We start from the raw sequence: 12,433 nt of genomic DNA, 5'->3' as shown, positions 1-12,433 counted from the left end.
TCAACCCCATTTCCCCCATGAACTCTAATGGATGAAAAACAACCCTAATTGATGCCATTAAGTACCTTGCATTAGGAAGTATTTCATCTTTTCATGAACCCTCCCTGTAACAACCACCCCTCATTTCACAACACCAAACTACCCCTCCTTCACAGGACCACCAGTAACCTGATAGGGTTTTTCCCTAGCCACTGACCTAAATCTATTAACCCATACCTGAAACTTAACACTCCCTTCTAGTCACATCCGTTTTCTAATATATTTCCCTGTTAATATATATCAATTTTCTCCCTTCTCTAGCCTAACTACTAGTCAGAACTTGGCTTCTACTACCCTTGACTTAATTTGATTAGAAAAATCTTTACCAAAAAATCTAGTCCAATTCAAAAAACAGCCTCCACACTTCTAACCAAAAAGACATGATTAAATTTTATTACCTCTTCTTTTTAACCTCATTATTACCTGGCCTTATTTTATTAATCTAATGCCCCCAGGTAATTTCAGTAACAAGAAAAACACTAAAAATAAAGATCACCCAGCTGTAACTTACTCAACTTCCCTAGTTACACTGTGAACACCACCTACATCATTCTCTGGATTATAACCCGTTTCCTCACCACCAATGGAAGTTACATACTCAAGTGTCAACCGGAGACTATTAAGAGTGAAGGGGTGGTCTAGCCTGTCAATCAGGTCACAGCCTGATGATGCCTCCTTGTGGGGGTGGCCTTCTCATGAGGATTCTGGGAACTTCTTCTCTTTCTACAGGGAGGGGGGCCACAGGCAGAAAGCTGGAGGAATCACGTTGAGACCCTTGCCAGCACTGAGATGCTTCCACTCTTCCACCCTCTGGCCAGTTATCTTCCTGCATTCAGCATCATTGTGTGCTGCGTGCATCTGAAAAGGAATTTATAGACTGGTATCTGGCATATGGGCTAATATCAGACTCGCTGACTTGATCTGGACTGGGCTGGGATGTTTTCTCAATATACAATTGCTCTTTGGTCCAAAGCTCTCTCATACACACATATGAGTGCCTCTGGATTTGTTTCTCTAGTCAACCTGGACTAACATACCACCATAGAAAGCTAAACCTTCCAAACCATTTCAATCATATTCTAAATTACCTCTATTCTCCATATAATAAGTTGTTATTCTTTTTATTAATAAACCCATGCATGACACCCCTAAAGCTGTATGAGGTCCCCAGGTCTCTGGATATTTCCCCTAAATATGTTAAAAATTATATTAATTAAAAAAAAGACCTACCAAAATTTAATACATTTGCACATCCCACACCACTAATAACAATCAAACTTAAACTCCCACTAGAAGTCTTAGAAGCAAATACCTTAAAACGAATCAGTTACCACACTTATGAAAACTGTGTATTTCCTAATTCTGACAGACTTAAACCCGCAGCCAATGACCAAAAAAAAAAATCATTGTAATTCAAGTTTTCCCCCCAAAAGTTGGCAAAATACTGCATTACGTGTTTTTTCTCTAATAAATCGTTTTATTCGGGGCTCTTACAACTCTTATAACAATCCATACATCAATTCTATCGAGCACATTTGTACATGTGTTGCCACCAGCATTTTCAAAACATTTTCTTTATACTTGAGCCCTTAGTATAATCTCTTCTTTTTTCTCTCCCTCCACAACTTCGTGACCCCTTAATACACTGTAGTTTTCATATCTTACACTGTCCGCTGTCTCCCTTCACGCACGTTTCGGTTTGTCCCATGGGGTGGGGGTGGGGTCGAAGATTGTGATCGGTTCTCCCTTTCACCCCTCATCTTCCCCCTGCCTTCATGGGTCCGCTACTCCCATGATTGCATCTGTGCCGGATTCCATGTGTTTCCAGCTCTTACCTGTACCTGCGACATGCTCCGGGCGAGCCGGATTTGTAAGGTGGAACTGGGGTCATGAGAGTGGGGGCGGGGGAGGGAGGAAGCATGAAAGACCGGGAGGACTGTGTCGTCGGCGCTGTACTGCACCTTGAGTGGCTCATCCCATAACAGAGTCTAAGAGCCCTTCGTGAGCACCCTTCGCAAGCTCGCCATTAATTAAAGTCAACCGTTCTTTCCCTGATCACCAGACACCTCAGCAGGATGCACGCTTCCCTCACGGGCGCGGCGGCGGCGGCGGCGGCGGCCGCGCCCACATCCCTCCCGCGTGCTCGGATGCAGTGGCGCCACGTCGAGCTCGCCCGAGACCCCCGGGATCCGCGCGGACGCCCCGCGGCCAGGAGGGCCCGGGCGGCGCTCACCGTCCGCCCTCGGTTCGTCAGGACCAGCCGGCCGCTCCGAGCCCCTCGCAGCAAACTCCCGACAGCGATTGCCGCGCTCCGACCAACTCTCGCGAGAAAACCCGCCGCACGCTCCGCCGCGGCCTAACCTCGGCGTGGCCGCCCCGCCGCGCCCCGCCCCGCCGCGCCCCGCGAGGGACTGAGGGTGAAGTGCGCGCGCGCGCCCCGCGCCCCCCCGCCCCCCCGCGGCGGTGTTCTGGGGCGCCTACCTGAGCTGCCAGAGGAGACCGGCGACGCTCCGTGGAGAGTCACGCTCGCGCCGTGTGGAGCGAGGCGCAGAATCAACATCAGGAATGGGCCTGACTGGAATTCCAGTGACCCGATGGGCAAGGAACTCGAAATCTCCTAAGGCCGAAATCGCCGCTGAGAAGCGCAGCCCCTGACTCCCTGAATGGTAAAATACAGTCCACGTGACTTCAGTCACCGCCTTGGCCGGCACCATAAATAATTGCAGCTGTGAGCCGGCTGACCACACGTGTGGGCGCACGTGGGCTCGCACCTGCCACCGCCGGCCCGCCCTGAACCGCGCTCCGGCCGCCACTGGCCGCCCCCACGCAGGACTGCGCCCCAGGGCCCCGGCGGTGGAGGCGCGGCAGCGGGAGCCCGCCCTGCTGGCCTCGAATGGCCGCTGTCACGTTTTCACCTGTAGTTTCCCACTTCAACACAGGTGCACGGGCCGGCGTTGGGCTGAGGCTCTGAAAAGAGGCGATCTTTGGTAGGAGTGGCTCTCACCACCCACCCCACCTTGTGGGGGGTAATGGAGTTTGAACGTTATTTCCCAAAGGTGAGATGTGCTAATGAATTTTTGATTTTTAAATTCTGTGCTCGTTCGACTTTTAAAGAAACAACAAAAAGCATTTGCATTTTCGTTTTTAGTTCGATTTGCAGTTTAGCCACCTATTTCTGCAGAGCCCAGGGTCCTAGTTCGTATTGATAAGGAAATAGCCCAGCACTGTGCAAAGCAGCCTGGCCCCTCTCACGTGGCACAGAAGCTACAGATATTGAAATAATGGTGCTAATGGACATAACTTAGTTTGGGCCTGTTCTAGTGTACAGAAGTGTAAGTTTTGTTTTTGTTTATTCCCAAGAACACAAGTGTAAGCAGTGTCATGTTCCACAGAGCTGGCCCTCGTGGCTTAACCAGGAACAATTGTAATGGCTGTCTCTCTGGAAGGGATTCCCAGCTCGGAGCAGGCCACACGTGTGTCCAGTCCCCATCAATGACCAGAGCCCGAGGGGGAGTGAGAAGCAGGAGCCATGCTTCACGCTGAACCGGTCCCGGGCACGACCACATCCAGCACAGACATCTCCAGGGTGCAGTTCTTGAGGGCGAGAGCCGGGCTCTTAACGCTACAGGAAAATGTCACACGTTAGACAGCTTGAAAGCACAGACACAGGTGGCTGTTGTTCCTAGGGGCTGCCACGGCAGTCCAAGCTGGCTGTGACCCCTGGGGACAGTCACCTGCCCACAGGGTTTCATGGGCGCCCATCACTAGGAGCATCTCCACACCTTTCTCACGCAGAAAGTGGGCTTCAACAGCAGTGGCAGCGACAGTGGGGGGGGGGCCTCACCGACAGTGGGAGGGGCCTCACCGACAGGGGCAGCGACAGGGGGAGGGGGGCCTCACCGACAGGGGCAGCGACAGGGGGAGGGGGGCCTCACCGACAGGGGCAGTGACAGTGGGAGGGGGGCCTCACCGACAGTGGGAGGGGCCTCAGCGACAGGGGCAGCGACAGAGTGAGGGGGGCCTCACCGACAGGGGCAGCGACAGGGGGAGGGGGGCCTCAGCGACAGGGGCAGCGACAGGGGGAGGGGGGCCTCACCGACAGGGGCAGCGACAGGGGGAGGGGGGGCCTCCCTCACCGACAGGGGCAGCGACAGGGGGAGGGGGGCCTCACCGACAGGGGCAGCGACAGGGGGAGGGGGCCCTCACCGACAGGGGCGGCGACAGTGGGAGGGGGGCCTCACCGACAGTGGGAGGGGGGCCTCACCGACAGGGGCGGCAACAGTGGGAGGGGCCTCACCGACAGGGGCGGCGACAGTGGGATGGGGGCCTCACCGACAGGGGCAGGCACTGGGCGATGAGGCCTCTCCGCGGGAGGCACTGGTGGTGGCTGTGCTCCCTCAGCTTGATGCAGCACCTGCTCAAGCACTCGTCGTGGTGGCTGCAGAACTCCATGTTGGACTGCCGAGACATGAGTCAGCCGGCCTCCAGACGCCTGGGCCCCACCCCCCTCAGGCTGGGTCCCTGGGACGATGGGCTCACCTTGCGCCAGGGCACACACTGTAGGAAGAGAGTCTTGGCCTTGCACAACTTATGCACCCTATCCTCACTCAAGGCGCAGCAAGAGCTCTGGCACTCCTTGTTCTCCGAGCAGCTGTACCTGAGGGGCTGCAGGAATCCGGAGCCTTCCCTTCCTCCAGACCAGTCCGCCCTACCCTCCTTGGCCTCCTCCCCAACCCCAAGGCAGCTGGGACCCACCTTTTTCCAGGGTAGACAGCGAAGGAAGATGGTCTGGGGGGTGCAGAACTTCTGGGGGCTCAGGCTGTTGGTGACGCAGCACTGGCTCTGGCACTCCTGGTGCTCCTGGCACACCTCGCCGATGCCCTGTAAAGCCAGGCTGCCCCTGTGTCACTGCCCCTGGCCCAGGGCCCCTCAGGGAAGGGCTCCTGGGTTTGGAAAAGCTCAGCTTCAAGTCTCCTCATGGCCTGACCCATGACTGGAGCTGTACCGTTTGGGAAGCCTGCCAGAAGGGCTCCCACTGTCAGGGGAGGCAAGAGGGACCTGCAGTCACAGCGTGTGCCCTGATCACAAAGGTAAACTGAGGCACCAGGAGAAGGAAGTTGGTGGGGTGCAGAGCAGCAGGGCCTGGAGGAGACAGCGTCCATGATGGACAGTGCTGGACAGCCGCACAGGACACTACAGCTTAGCTGAAGAAATGGGCTCACATGGGAAGGGAACCAGAGTAAACAGCAAAGGGCCAGGCTTTGCGTCCAGCACCGGAGCCCAGCACTTCCATCACCCTCCAGAGCACGTGAGCCACACGTGCGCTCAACCTGTGTCCCTGCAAACAGAAACTTTAGGCCAAAGCCTTTGGTCTCGAAATGCCATTACAACCTGAGCCAATCCCCGAGGACCCAAGAGCTTCTGTGTATGTGGGTTCTCCGCCGAATTTGACTGTATCTGACACGGATAGAGAACAGTTTCAACTGTGCCTACGGCAGTTAGCCTGTAAATAACAATAATAAATCCCCATGGAGTGGATCTTCATGAAGTATACTTTCCAAACTGGAAATTTAAAAAGTTAACAAGTTTTCAAAGTCTCTATGTCCTGTGTTAGTGCAGATCTTTCAGCATCCAGCTGAGCCCTTTCAAGATGTAGGTATTTTCTGATTTTTGTGTTGTTACTGAAACCACATGTTTTCAGTCATAGGAGGCATTTAGAATGACCTGGGAAAATAGGGATTTTTATAGAATTAGCGATGTACAAATGTCCTGAGGAGTCTCTGGTGCAGAGGGGTGGTTGGATAAGGTACATTTCTTCAAATCCACAAAATTATACAAGCCCTGCCACGAGATGGTAGTGTGATGTTCTGCACCATGTGGACACTCCACTGGATGCCTGAGAAGGGAGAGGGACACAGCTCAGAGTTGGTGTGAATCTAACTTTGACGCCCTGGCCCCCAAAGGCCTGGAGCACCTGGACATGCTGGACCACATGAGGCTGGTTGTCACCAAGGGGATGAAGAAGAGCTGAGTGACTGAGAGGATGTGGGCCAGAGGGAGAACATACGGGAAGTCAGGTCCTAAGGCTGGCTCCCCATTCCCTGGGGGGACAACTTGGGGAGCTCCAGCCAGAGCCTGAGCTTCTGGGGGACCTTTGCTGAGAAGGGAACCAGGAGGAGACCCCTGGGGAAGGATGCGGGAACCCTGCCAGATGATGGCCTCCTACTGTCTTCAGTTCCCAGGCTTCCCCACTGAGAGCTCATGGCAGGACCCAGCTCAAGAGCTTGCTGAGAAGAGCTGACTGCTGATGGAGCCCCAAGGCCCTGTCGGGAGTGGAGGGTCGTACCCCATGTGTGGGAGCACCCTGCACAGACCCTCTTGGGGGGTTGGGGCCCAGATAAGTGGCCAGGAGCACCCAGCGCGTGTGCTCACCTTGTGGTTGTACGTCTGATGGTTGTGACTCCGAGCCTGCTGGAGGAGCACTGGCCTGGGCAGTAGAAACAGCAGCAGCAGCAGAGTCACCGAAGACTGCTCCATGCAAGCCATGTGATCAGTCTGTGGGGGCAGGACCCGTGAGCCTGCACAGCCCACCTCTCCTGGAGCCAAACCAGAGGTGGCAGTCCCTCGCTGTGCTACTCAAAAGGCATCTGCAATGCCCGGGGCTGGGGCAGTCTGGGAGCTCTCTGGGTTTCCCCCATGACCACTGCCCACATTCTTAAGCACTGCACCTGCCTGCCTTCCCCTCCTGATTTGCTGCCCTGCCCCACCTGGTGTGTGGGGACTTTGGGTGGCACTATTCTGGGGAAGAGGCTGTGAGGGTCTGTAGGGCCTTGCTTCTTCTGTTCCTCACTTGCACCCCGTGTGGAGTGCAAGCCTAGCAAGGATGACTCCATCTCCTACCTCCCTCCCTCCCTCCACCAGGAATGGAGTACTCATTCAGCAAGGTACCATCAGAAGAAGCCAAACCCACTACCATAGCCAAGCCTTAGTCCATCACCCTGCCGGCAGAGAACTGCCCCGTGGTGTCTGCAGCTGTCATCTTCCAAGACTCACACCACTTCCTCGTTCCAGGCACAGCCGGTGGGTCTGACAGCTGACCTTAGGGTTAGCAGCCCAACCCTGAACCCCTGCACCACTCAAACCCCTTAGTGAGGCACACGCAGCCTGCTGGTGCTCTCCGACTAGCCCGCAGTGAACCGCCTCCCCTGGGTATCCCCACAGCAAACAGTTCACTACAGATGGAACAGACAAAGGACATACTGCATGTCTACAGTCAGGAACCACGTCAAAGTGGTGTCCTCTTACCGTACTTACTCAATCTGTCTGTTGAGCGAATAAACAGAGAAGCTGGACAGGTGACAAACGTGGCGTCAGGCATAAGCCACCATCAGCGTGCTTGCTTACTGAAAGGAGGGCTTGAGGCACTTGCTCAGGAAGCTCAAGGACCTCAGCCTTCAGTAAGGTTACAACTCATAAAGACCCAAATCTTCACAACTGGTCCAGTGGGTCACATTATGATCAATGGAGAAAAGGTTGAAGTTGTCAAGGATTTTGTCTTGCTTGGATGCAATCAATGCTCATGAAGCAGCAGTCAAGAGAGCAAAACACATTGCACTAGGTGCATCTGCTGCACAAGGCCTCTCCAGAGTACGGAAAAGCAGGATGTTACTCTGAGGACAAAGGTGCATCTGACCCAAGCCACGGCATCTTCAGTCGCCTCGTATGCATGTGAAATAAATAAATGACATTGAATAAAGAAGACCAAGGAAGAATGGATGCATTAGAAACTGTGGTGCTGGCAAAGAATATTGAAAATCTCAAGGACTGCTAAAAGGACAAGCCAAGTAGTCTTGGAAGAGGTACGGCCAGAGTGCTCCTTAGAGGGAAGGGTGGTGAGACCCTGTCTTACATACTCTGCTCATGATGCCAGGAGATCAGTCCCTGTAGAAGGACATCGTGTTTGGTAAAATGGAGGGGCAGCAAAAGAGAGGAAGGAGAGAGAGGTCGACATGGTGGCTTCAACAAAGGGCTCAAACAGGAAAAACAGGCTGCCTCTGTTGTACATAGGACCAAGGGCACCTAACCCCCACCCAATTCCGTGCCCACGTGCTTACTGACACCCCCCCCACCCCCCACCCCCCCTCCCCCCGCCACACACACACACACACACACACACACACACACACACACACACACACACACACACACACACACACACACAGGGCTCTCTCCAGGTTAGCTCTGAGCCTGCCCAGCCCGTCCGCAGCCTCCCTGACGCCCTCTGGCGGGTGGCGGTGGCACCTCCTCTCACCCAGTTGCCGGGATTCCCACTAGGGCTTCTAGCTCACTGGCCGTGAGTTGCCTGAGGACATCTCTGCACCCCCAAGGCTACAGCTTCCTCGCCTCTGTGACAAGGGGCCCTGGGGCCTCTCTGAGCCCGAGACTGGATGGAGCATGTCCAAAGTGTCTCACTGGCTCTGCCCTTGGGTTACAGGAACCCTGGTGGCCTAGTGGGCTGCTGACCCCAAGGTCAAGGTCAAAACCACCAGCCACTCCTCCGAAGAGACCGTGTGCTCTTATAAAAACGCACAGCCTCTGGAATCCCATGGCAGTGGCTGAGGGCCCTGTGGCCAGGTAGCCTTGGGTTTTGATCTTTATAAGTTCCCATATATCCCCCTCCCTGAGCTTCCACAAGGGTGAAGTCCTGGCCATGAGAGCTGACCCTCTGCCCCCGACCTCTCCAGCTCTGTCTGCTTGCCATCCCTCCGGTGGGAGAGGGAGGTGAGACTTGCAGAGTTAGGGGGCTTCTGAGGTTTGGAGGGAAGGTGAATATGGGAGCACCTCAGAAGTGTGGGGCTGGGTGGCTGGGTAGAGAGCATCATAAGGTCAGTCATGAGCCACCTAGTAGGTGTGCGGGGGTTGAGGGGAGAATGGATCTGGGTAACTCAATGCTGGGGGCATCTGACTCTTTGTTCCAAGGTTCCCCAAAGTACGGATGTGGGCTGCACACAGGAAGTGGGGTCTCCTCCAAGCCCTTGGCCTACATCCAGCCACACCTTGTCCGGCTGTGTCCTCCACAGACAGAAGGCTATGACAACCCCCATCCTGCAGGTTGCTCAGCACCATGGTGTAGCAGCACCTGCTCCCAGGCGGCTCAGGGTCCTCCTCTTGATACCTCCACGCCTCTCACTGTGTTGCTGCACACACCATGGACCACAGCAGGCAGGTCTGTTTTGTAAGCACTGTTTTGAAACCACAGATGGTACGCCTCCCCTTTCTGCAATATTCGCTGCAGTAGGGACAGCAGGAAGAGGACCTGAAATACCTCCAAAGCCCACCTATAGCCAAGATTCATATTGTGCCCCCAAGACAGCCAAGCAGCGCCCTGATGCCAGTGTGAACAGACTGCTTCTGCTACTGACCACTCACAGCACAGCAGGGACACGGCCGCTCCACAAAACCTGTCTGTCACCAGGCATAGCCTGGCCACGCTTGGCTTTTTCTGTGCGGGGAGGTTTGAGCTCCCCTATGAAGAAAATCTCATGCAACAAGGTACCTGGGCTGTCTTTTCCCTGCGATATACGGGAGACTCAGCATTGCTGAGCAGATCAGGACGCCATCACTTCCCCCCAACAAAACCGCTATGGAAACCAGTCAGTGCACACACTGAACACAGTCCGTCAGCAAGTCCACATGGTCTCCAGGTGTGCCCAGGTTGTGGGAACAAGGCCACTCTGGCCGCCTTTCCCAGGTGCCTCTGGGAGAGTAAAACTCCAGCCCCCAGACAAGCAGCTCAACGGCCTCACAAGTGCCCTTAAGCCCTGGCTACCTTTCTGAGCATCACACCTCGGGGGGGCTATACCCACCCTGGTTCCCATCACTCCCAGAGCAGCACAAGAAGATGGGCTTCCACCTCCTGGTCCCAATGAAAAGGTCACATCACTACCAACACCCCCAGTCGGCAAGAAGCTGACCTCAGGCCCAACCCAGGTGAGATGGTCCCCAAGTTCCCCAGGGCCTCCTGCTAGCTACACATCAGAAAAGTGAAACACGCAAAGCAGATACAGGCGATGGCTGACTCAGCCGTTTCCTGTCATTCTCGCAGTTAATAACTGAGTGAAGCCTCCAGCAGGCCTACCTATTGGTCCCAGGTCCCACCTGCTCATCTAAGACAGAAGCAAGACCGGCTGGCAAGGCTGCTGCTCTCAGATGCTCACCAAATGCCCACAGGAACAGAGAGGCAGTGAGGTGAATCCTGGCCCTCCCCTTGTACCTGCTCCCGCTCCATCTCCACCTCCACTCCGTGAAAAAGCCTTTGATCTTCCCCTCAAGGGCAGAATGTACGAACAAACCACGCCAGAATGGCCTGAACCTGGTTCACAGCTGCCAATTTCCTTAATCTGTGTTCCTTCTTCCAGCTCAGGACCCTCAGAGGAAGCTAAACACGGTGTTCCTGTGAAGCACCCAAGAAGCAAGCATCCCCATGCCCCCAGGCTCCAGTGGGGCACACCTGAAACCTCCCCTTATTTACTGGAAAATTCTCATTCCCAGGCCCCAAATCTGTGCCAAGGGCAGCAATGGAATTGGACCACTGCCCCCACCCCCCAGAGCTTCCACATGCTCTCCGGGCTGTTTCACCTTTGCACACCGCTGTGCATTTGTAGTCATTGTGTTAGCATCTAGTGTGCCAGAGGCCTGCTGACACCGCAGGTGTGCTTGGCGGATAACCTGAAGGTTGGTGGTTTGTACCTACCAGCTGCCTCACTGGAGAAAGATGAGGCAGTGTTTCCATAAAGATTATAGCCTCGTGGTCACTTAGGGGATAGTAAGTTTGTCAATGGTGGTGGAATAATTTGGAAAAGGATATTGATAATGGTTGTACAACACCATTGTATAATCAATGGCACTGAATTATACAAGTAGAAAGTTCTGGAACTGGAGAATATTTTCTTGTGTGTATTTTTGCCACAATTAGGAAAAATACACGAATAACGATGAGTACAAGGGGAAAATGTTCAAGAACTGAACATGGTGACAAATGTACCTCTCCTTGATGACTAAATGCATGACATGTGGATGAAGTGCTATTAAAACTACTCAAAGCCCCATGGGGCAGTTCTACTGAATCCTTTCGGCTAAGTGAAAACCCACTTGGCTGCAATGGTCTGTTTCGGGATGTATCAGGTACTGCTGGCTCCAAGTGGTCCCTCCCCAAACATCAACTCCCAGTTTGCTTCCAGTCCTCAATCTGCCAAGTAGAAGATTGGTGCTAAAGACAGGACATGTGTCCACAAATGAGTCCCTTCATCTGCAGTCTCTTGATTCCTGGTAGTTGGAGTTCTGGGACTACAGTGTGAAATGAGATGTTTCTATGGGAGATCTGAGCAGGTTGAGGGGAAGGAAGACTTGGGTTGACAAGGGGGCTGGCTGCTCTTCTGGAGAGGACAGGGGGGCTAACAGGTGATGGATGGCAGAGGTCACCCTTACAGGTGAGGCTGACCCCCACCCCACAGCGTGTGGCCAGCAGCAGCTCCTGAATCGTCTTGATCTGTAAGCACAGTGAGCATACAGGACAGCCCCTCTCCTGCCAGCAGCAGGCCCCCTCGGCTCGTCCTTGAACTTGGACCAATACTAGGGTGGGTCCTAGTCCGTGTGGACACTCAAATATGGTCCTAAGCTTCCCCCCCAACCCCCACATGGCCCGTGTCCTTACAGGAACCATGCTGTGGGCCCATGGGCCCTCTCAGAATCATCAGAGGAATGTCATTGATGTGTGTGTGTCGGGGGGGGGGTGTGTGTGGAGGGTCTGGGCTGAGGTTTTGCCCACAGTCCTCTGCCCAGCTGATGCCAGTACCTCACTGGGATTCATTTAAAAAAAATAGGGGAGAGGGAACATAAAAATTGCCATTAAAAAAGCACCACTGGCGGACAGACAACAGAAAAGTGGGTAAAGGGATATATCGGACAGTGTAAGATATGACAAAATAATTTATAAATTATCAAGGATTCATGAATGAAGGCGGAGCTGGGAGGGAGGGGGGTAAATGAGGACCCAATACCAGGGACTTAGGTGGAGCAAATGTTTTGAGAATGATGAGGGCTATGAATGTACAAATGTGCTAAACACAATGGATGGTGATGAGTTGGATGAGCCCTTAATGATTTAAAAAATAAGTACCTGATATAAAAAAAAAACCCACCACCACTTTGGTTTCTAAGGGAAAGCTTAGAAATGGGTGGAAGCCTGATGCAGGTGGGTTGGTAGGGACACACACCCACGGGGCACTTGGACAAGGCAGCGCTCGCAATGCTTGTGCAGAGCCACTGGGTGGCTCTGGAGCCTTTGTTGGCCGGACTTGGGGTCCACTTGGGCTTTACAGGGCGGTGCTCAGTG

This window comes from Tenrec ecaudatus, chromosome 16 (assembly GCF_050624435.1).
Source record: "Tenrec ecaudatus isolate mTenEca1 chromosome 16, mTenEca1.hap1, whole genome shotgun sequence".
In the NCBI taxonomy this organism is placed as follows: domain Eukaryota; kingdom Metazoa; phylum Chordata; class Mammalia; order Afrosoricida; family Tenrecidae; genus Tenrec; species Tenrec ecaudatus.
The sequence above is the reverse complement of the archived record's forward strand: the minus strand, read 5'-3'. Positions refer to the sequence as shown.